The 6,000-nt window shown below is 38.7% G+C and overlaps 1 protein-coding gene across 7 annotated transcripts in view; it reads left to right on the top strand.

Moving 5' to 3' along the window:
• The first annotated feature begins 4,526 nt into the window (after positions 1-4,526).
• Positions 4,527-6,000, top strand: part of LOC147903789 (chromatin modification-related protein EAF1 B-like) — a 96,008-nt gene continuing 94,534 nt past the window's right edge. For all 7 annotated transcript variants that reach the window (XM_087401293.1, XM_087401286.1, XM_087401270.1 and 4 more), the window contains exon 1: positions 4,527-4,658. The gene's annotated coding sequence lies outside the window, so the exon portion shown is untranslated. The remainder of the gene's footprint in view (positions 4,659-6,000) is intronic.

Genomic DNA, 6,000 nt, shown 5'->3' with positions numbered 1-6,000 from the left:
TGCTTCTCCTACTTCCCTCCTCTTCATCTGCTCTGCTTCCTTCTCCTTCTCTTCCTCTTTCTTTCTTTCACATGCTCTTTGTCTCCTTCTTTCACCTACTCCTACTCCTCCTCCTCCTTTTTCTTTTATGGAATATTCATTGGGCACTTTGCTTTGAGTATTACCATGTCACATGTCGAAAAACTATGATCTGGGGCATCATTTATTTAAAAAATGTGATTTCATTGGGAAGGTTCAAGCTCAGATTGCTACCAAACTCCTATAGTGGTTTTAAAAAAGGCCACTCCTTTCGACCTTCTTTCATGGAACTAACAACAAGGCATTACACAAGATGAACGTGCTATATTGGTGTTTGTCAATAAAGAAATGATATTTGGTAATCATGAATTATCAATGGGCACTCTAGATGAATGAATCAATGTGTTGCCACTTTCATTTTGCTAATATGCAATGCTCGTAGATATGAAGGTGACTTTGCAAACTAAATAGATTGTGCCGGGCTATAACAAATATTTGACTACCTTTATTGGGGCTTGTTGAGCTACATATGAGAGTAAATGGATTTATGATGATATACATGGAATTGATATCTTATTTGCCTGTGGCCATGCAATTGTACATGTGCGTATTGTTGATTAATTTAAGACCTTCATGGTAGCAAGAGAACTATGGCCATGCAAGTGTACATGTGAGCATTATTGATTAATTTAAGACCTTCATGGTAGTAAGAGAAGAGGCCTACTCATTGCACTTAGAACATGCCAAGGAATGGAAGAGAACTTCAAAACTCAAGTGGAGAAAGAGCACCAAAGGTTTACCTATCATCAATGGCTTGCTTGCTATTGCATCCATCAACTCTCTCATCAAATATGATTGTCCCAACTATGTGAGCTCTTGGGTCCATTTTACAAGACTTGACATAGTTTGTGGTCGATATGGTAAAACCTAATGATGTAAATCTTGATGTGAAAAATGCTCTAACTAGGAATTTCAAAATGTTGAAAAACCTCAGGATGCAACCAAATACATTGTACTATCTATCCACTTTTGATGTTGTTGAGCACTTGGTAAGCATTGGTTGTGGTGGGCATGTGGCAATGAGACATAACTCAAAAAATGGTGTTAAACATGTTTAGATCATGAAGATCAGGTAAGTGTATTGCATATGCAAAAATGAATGTCATAGCACAAAAATGTGCATAGAATTTTCTCTTCTATCAATGTGCATGTTGACAATGCATGATTTTTGTATGCATGGATGTTTCTTGATGTTAATATTGGGGCAGTGGGGATGGATGTTCTTGATGTTTATTTATAATATTGAAAACTTTATGGTTATGTATATTCTTATCAGTTGATAGTTTGCATTCAAAATTTCAATGCAATTGTTGGACATTTGAAATGGAAGGAAGTAACCAAAGGGGTTAAAATAGAGGCTTTATGTCCCATTACATGATGATGGACATTGGGTTAAGGAGCTGCCAGTGCAGTGATGAGGAGATACACATAAGTACTAAGACCATCTTAGTGGAGATAGCTTGCAACATGCCCTACTATGGTGTTTTTCCTTAATTTTTGCTCTAGAAACTATACATGCACTTTATAAAGGAGTAGAAGGTGGACTTATTGTCTCACATGTTGAATTCTTAAAAGAAGACACCATAAAGTAGCTAATGTACGTCCTCAACCTTATGCAAGGGGTGGCTATGGCCAAAGCAAGTGTTGTGGAAAACGAGAATAAACCCAAGTTTTAGGAGCAATTACATGAAAAAGAGAATGAGTCATATATCTTTGGCATGGTGTACTACTCATCATTGATTAAAGAAATGCATTTGAAAAAGTGGACAAATTATAGGGCACCTTGAAGGCACTAGGGATCAAGGTCATGAACGAGTTTCATGGTTTACAACGAGTGGTAGCTAGTCAACAAGGATGTTTTTATCGAAGCTATGCTTGTATATTAATATTAAATCTTGGCAAAAGTTTATCGAGCTAGTTTTTTTAGTTTCACTATATTTGTATAACATATTAGAAATTTATATATTTTCTTTTAAAATTTAAAGAAAAACTTGTAAATCGTGGCGAAACTTTAAATTTATTCTCATAAAGGTTTCAAATCTTGGCGAAATTTTGAAGCCTTTATTTTTATTAGGGCATACAAACTTTCGACACCAATATAAAAGTTTCACTTCTTTACGAAACTGATAGGAAATAATCATCTATGCTAGTTAAGAGTCTTTCAAATCGATGGAAGTGGATGCACAAGAGTTGTGTCTTATATGCTATGTTTTTATTGACTCGACTAAAGGAGCATACATGGTACCCTATGGAGCCCAAATTACTTTAATATATTTGGCTGAGGCACTAGAAGAATCTACAACTTTTGTATGTGTAGTTTGCATTCCTTTAAGAGATTATGGTGTTAGGCTTAGGTGACAAGTACCTAGTTGAAAATGTAACCAACATGGGTGACGTCTCAGATGCAAATGTGCTCAATTAGTTAGTGCGCTCTCCACACAATGCACTAGATATTATCTCAAGTAGGCCAATTACGTTGATTTATATCTCTTTGTTATCTTATACCAATGATACCACATGTTTGGTATTGATCCGATTGTAAGATTAAAAAGACAATCATCATAAATTCTATTAATGACAACATGTCTCATCCACTAAGGTATCTTTGTTTGTTTGTTGCTTTTCATCACTAGAAAAGTTGTGACATGTGTGCCAAAAATTATGAAGCACGTTGCATGTTGAGTCTCAAATTCAATCTCCATATTAAATTAGTGAAAAAATGAAAAAAGAAGTACATGGTGTTGAAGTTTGGCATCATCAACACCTTAATGTGAAATATATGGTGTTGAAGTTTTGGCTTCAAAAGTAGTGAAACACATGGTGTTGAAGTTTGGTATCATCAACACCTTAATGTAGAAAATATGATTAAGGTGTACAAAAGGCCATCCCTTAATGTAGGAAATATGATTAAGGTGTACAAGGGTCCCTCCTTGGTTTAGGTCTGATAAACAAGGTCTCATCGGGCAAGCGAGCAGCGAAAGTTACAACACATGAGCACTCCATTAACATCAAACGTTACACAACCATGCTAACACATGGATTTTAATACCTATACCACTACTGCAAGTATTATAAATTTGTAAGCATGTGATGCTTACTAGCATAATCACTCACAAGAGTAGACCTAAAGCACTAAGAAAATATCATAGCTTTATTAAAAAAAAAATAGTAACAACAATATCATTTTCTACCTCATCTTCCATTTCTAGATTGAGGTTGCTCCACACCTGCTCGACAATATCTTTCACATCTTGCCTTCAATACATACTATAAACAATCAAAAATATTTTCATACAAACATTGAACGTTCTTGCATTCCATTGACCTTGTCACGATGGCTTAAGGATGATCATGGTCATTGTACATCAGTCTGCTATAACTACGTACGCTTGAGTGAGGCTCATCGCAACCCACCTTGTGTGTTTTCATCATGAAGCACTACTAAGAGTGCTAGTTGCTTGTCCATACTGAGGACATGGCAACCTTTGGATGTTTACCCAACTCTGCCGCTCAGAATTTTTAAAATAACATATGGACAAGCTTCTTTTGTTCCAACTTTTTGATGTTCTGCTCCACTACTAGGTGTAGACATGAAAACCTTTATTTGGCCACCTTGTACACATGGTTCAATATGCATATCATTTTGTGCTTGTCCCTGATTGGTATAAGGATCTGATTATGATGTTTTGAATTGATGACATTGGGCCAACAAGTGTTTTGCTAAATGTAAGGGGAGTCCACCACACTGATTACTCATTCTTAGTATCATACCAAGCTTGGATGAGTATCATGTGCACCACATGGAAGCTTGAATTAACATTTGGAGTGAAGCTAACTATTTTAGAGGTTGACTGTTTGCCTTTATATGGATGCTAGCAGCTTGGGTGCACATACTCAAAGATTAGTTTTGGATGGAGTATCATGTGGAAGCTCTTGAGATGAGCATTGTAACTATTCAGAGGTTGTGTTGATGCGGCAACTGTTTACTCCTTTTATGGATGCTAGCAGTTTATGCGCATGGACTCAAAGATTACTTTCGAGGGACCTTACCTTGACCTCATCATTTCACATGCTACAGTTTATAAATAGGGGCTTGCCTTGGAGAGGGGGTCAGAAGGTGCTATGTTTTGGGTTAAACATTGGGCTTTTGTCCACATTCAACAGCAGACTCTCGACCGTTCGTGTGCACGTGGAAACCTGTCGAGTGGTCGAAAAGCACGGAGCCTGCATACTGAAACATGATTATGTGTGTGAGAGGCCCAAAGGACCATGGTTAAGAACATAATAATAATAAGAAGATAATCAAGGTGATGTGATCAACATCTTCCTTCTCTCTTCCCCTTCTTCTCAAACTTGTTCTTGTATGTGAGAAGGGGAGGGGGGAAAAAAAAAAAAACAAGCAAAAACAGGGAGAACCCTGGCAAGCCCAAATCGTTGTCTTCCTGCGCAGGAGCAGTCCTGTGGAGAGCTTGCCATGTCCGAGTCTTCGTCCCCCCACACCTACCTTCTTCCTCCAAACATCGCCGTGGATCGGATCAACCCAGCCATGGCTCTGCCTGGCTTGATTTCCTCTCCCCAAAGTATGTTTTTCCCTCCTTCCCCTTTTCTGATTCGCTTTCACCCTTGATATTTGCCTTCCCCTCCTCACATTCGCCCCAACCTTTGCTTTTAGTCTAGGTTTCCGTCGTGTTTCCCCAATTGGAGTTCGTAATCCTGGCTCTGCCTCCCTAATGAGAAAGCTCGTTTCTTGGGTGGTCATTCGTATCTCTGAAACTAGCTTAGGTAGCTGCGCTTTCATTTCGTCGGAAGCAGTGACCTTTAGGAGAAGGAGCAGCGCAATTTGCGATCGCTTCTTGTTCTTTTGAAGAGAATCGACAATCGGTAATGTATTTTGTTCCGAAGAAATAAATTCGTAGGTTTACAACTGCAAGTGCTCGGGAGTGCCCGATTGAGCCGTATTGCGAATAGGTTTGAAACGCAAGAGGTCTGTACTTTATCAAGTTCAGCAAGGCTTCGAACTTCTGAAAATAAAGCAATGATAGGCTTCTCTAAACACCATAGCTTTAGAGCCTTACTCGTCGAGAGGTGCCACGCTGTCAATGCTTTATCACGTCTGAGGTGCCCTGTTTTTACAATAAAGGGTCCTTGCTCTTATGATGCCCAATTCTATGCCATGAGTGGCTGCAAGGAAGAAACGCATACCCAAGGCACCCACTGTCAAAAAGCCTTGGCAATAGGTAGGATCAATGTTTTTGGTTTGGCTTAGTTGAATGTCTGATGGCTTAGACGTGTTTATTTCCTATTTGTCTCACAATGCAGTGAAGCACACAGCTTTTCAAAGGCTTGTGTTATAGCCTATATATGATAAATAATATTTTATTTTAATGCCATCGATACATACAGCTGTGTTTGAAGTCATTATTAGCTTAAAGATGTGTACATTTACATTTTTAGGGTGGCCATCATTTAATGAAGGCTTGTCATTAGTTATCTTGTAAGACAGAAACTGTGAATGGGCAGAAAGTACGGTTGCTCATTATGAAAGGTTCTTGAACTGCTCTGAGTTGGCAGTAACCTAAGGTGCAGATGTTGAGTTTTACATCAACTTTTAATGATGCAAAACAAAGTGGCTGTCAGAAACATTCAACAATTTTTCGTACAGACAGGCTTGTTTTGTGAGCCAGTCAATTAGGGAAGGAGAGGTCAACAGTTGCATCTCTAGGCTAGGGCCATCAATTCAACTGCTGATGTTTGATTTAGAGGAGACATGCCCATGTTGTGAGCCCCATTTCTCGGAGAGAAAAGAGGTCAGTAACTCTGTTGGTTTCAGTATTAGGATCAGCCATCTAGCCTTTAGCCAAAAGGCCAGTCCTAGGTAGCTAAAGGGCCATCTTCATGGGCCAGCCAAGGGGACATTGTGAC

Source organism: Dipteris shenzhenensis, chromosome 3, assembly GCF_047967505.1.
Source record: "Dipteris shenzhenensis isolate YYH24624 ecotype China chromosome 3, Dip_SZ_1.0, whole genome shotgun sequence".
Taxonomy (NCBI): Eukaryota; Viridiplantae; Streptophyta; class Polypodiopsida; order Gleicheniales; family Dipteridaceae; genus Dipteris; species Dipteris shenzhenensis.
The sequence above is the reverse complement of the archived record's forward strand: the minus strand, read 5'-3'. Positions and strand labels throughout refer to the sequence as shown.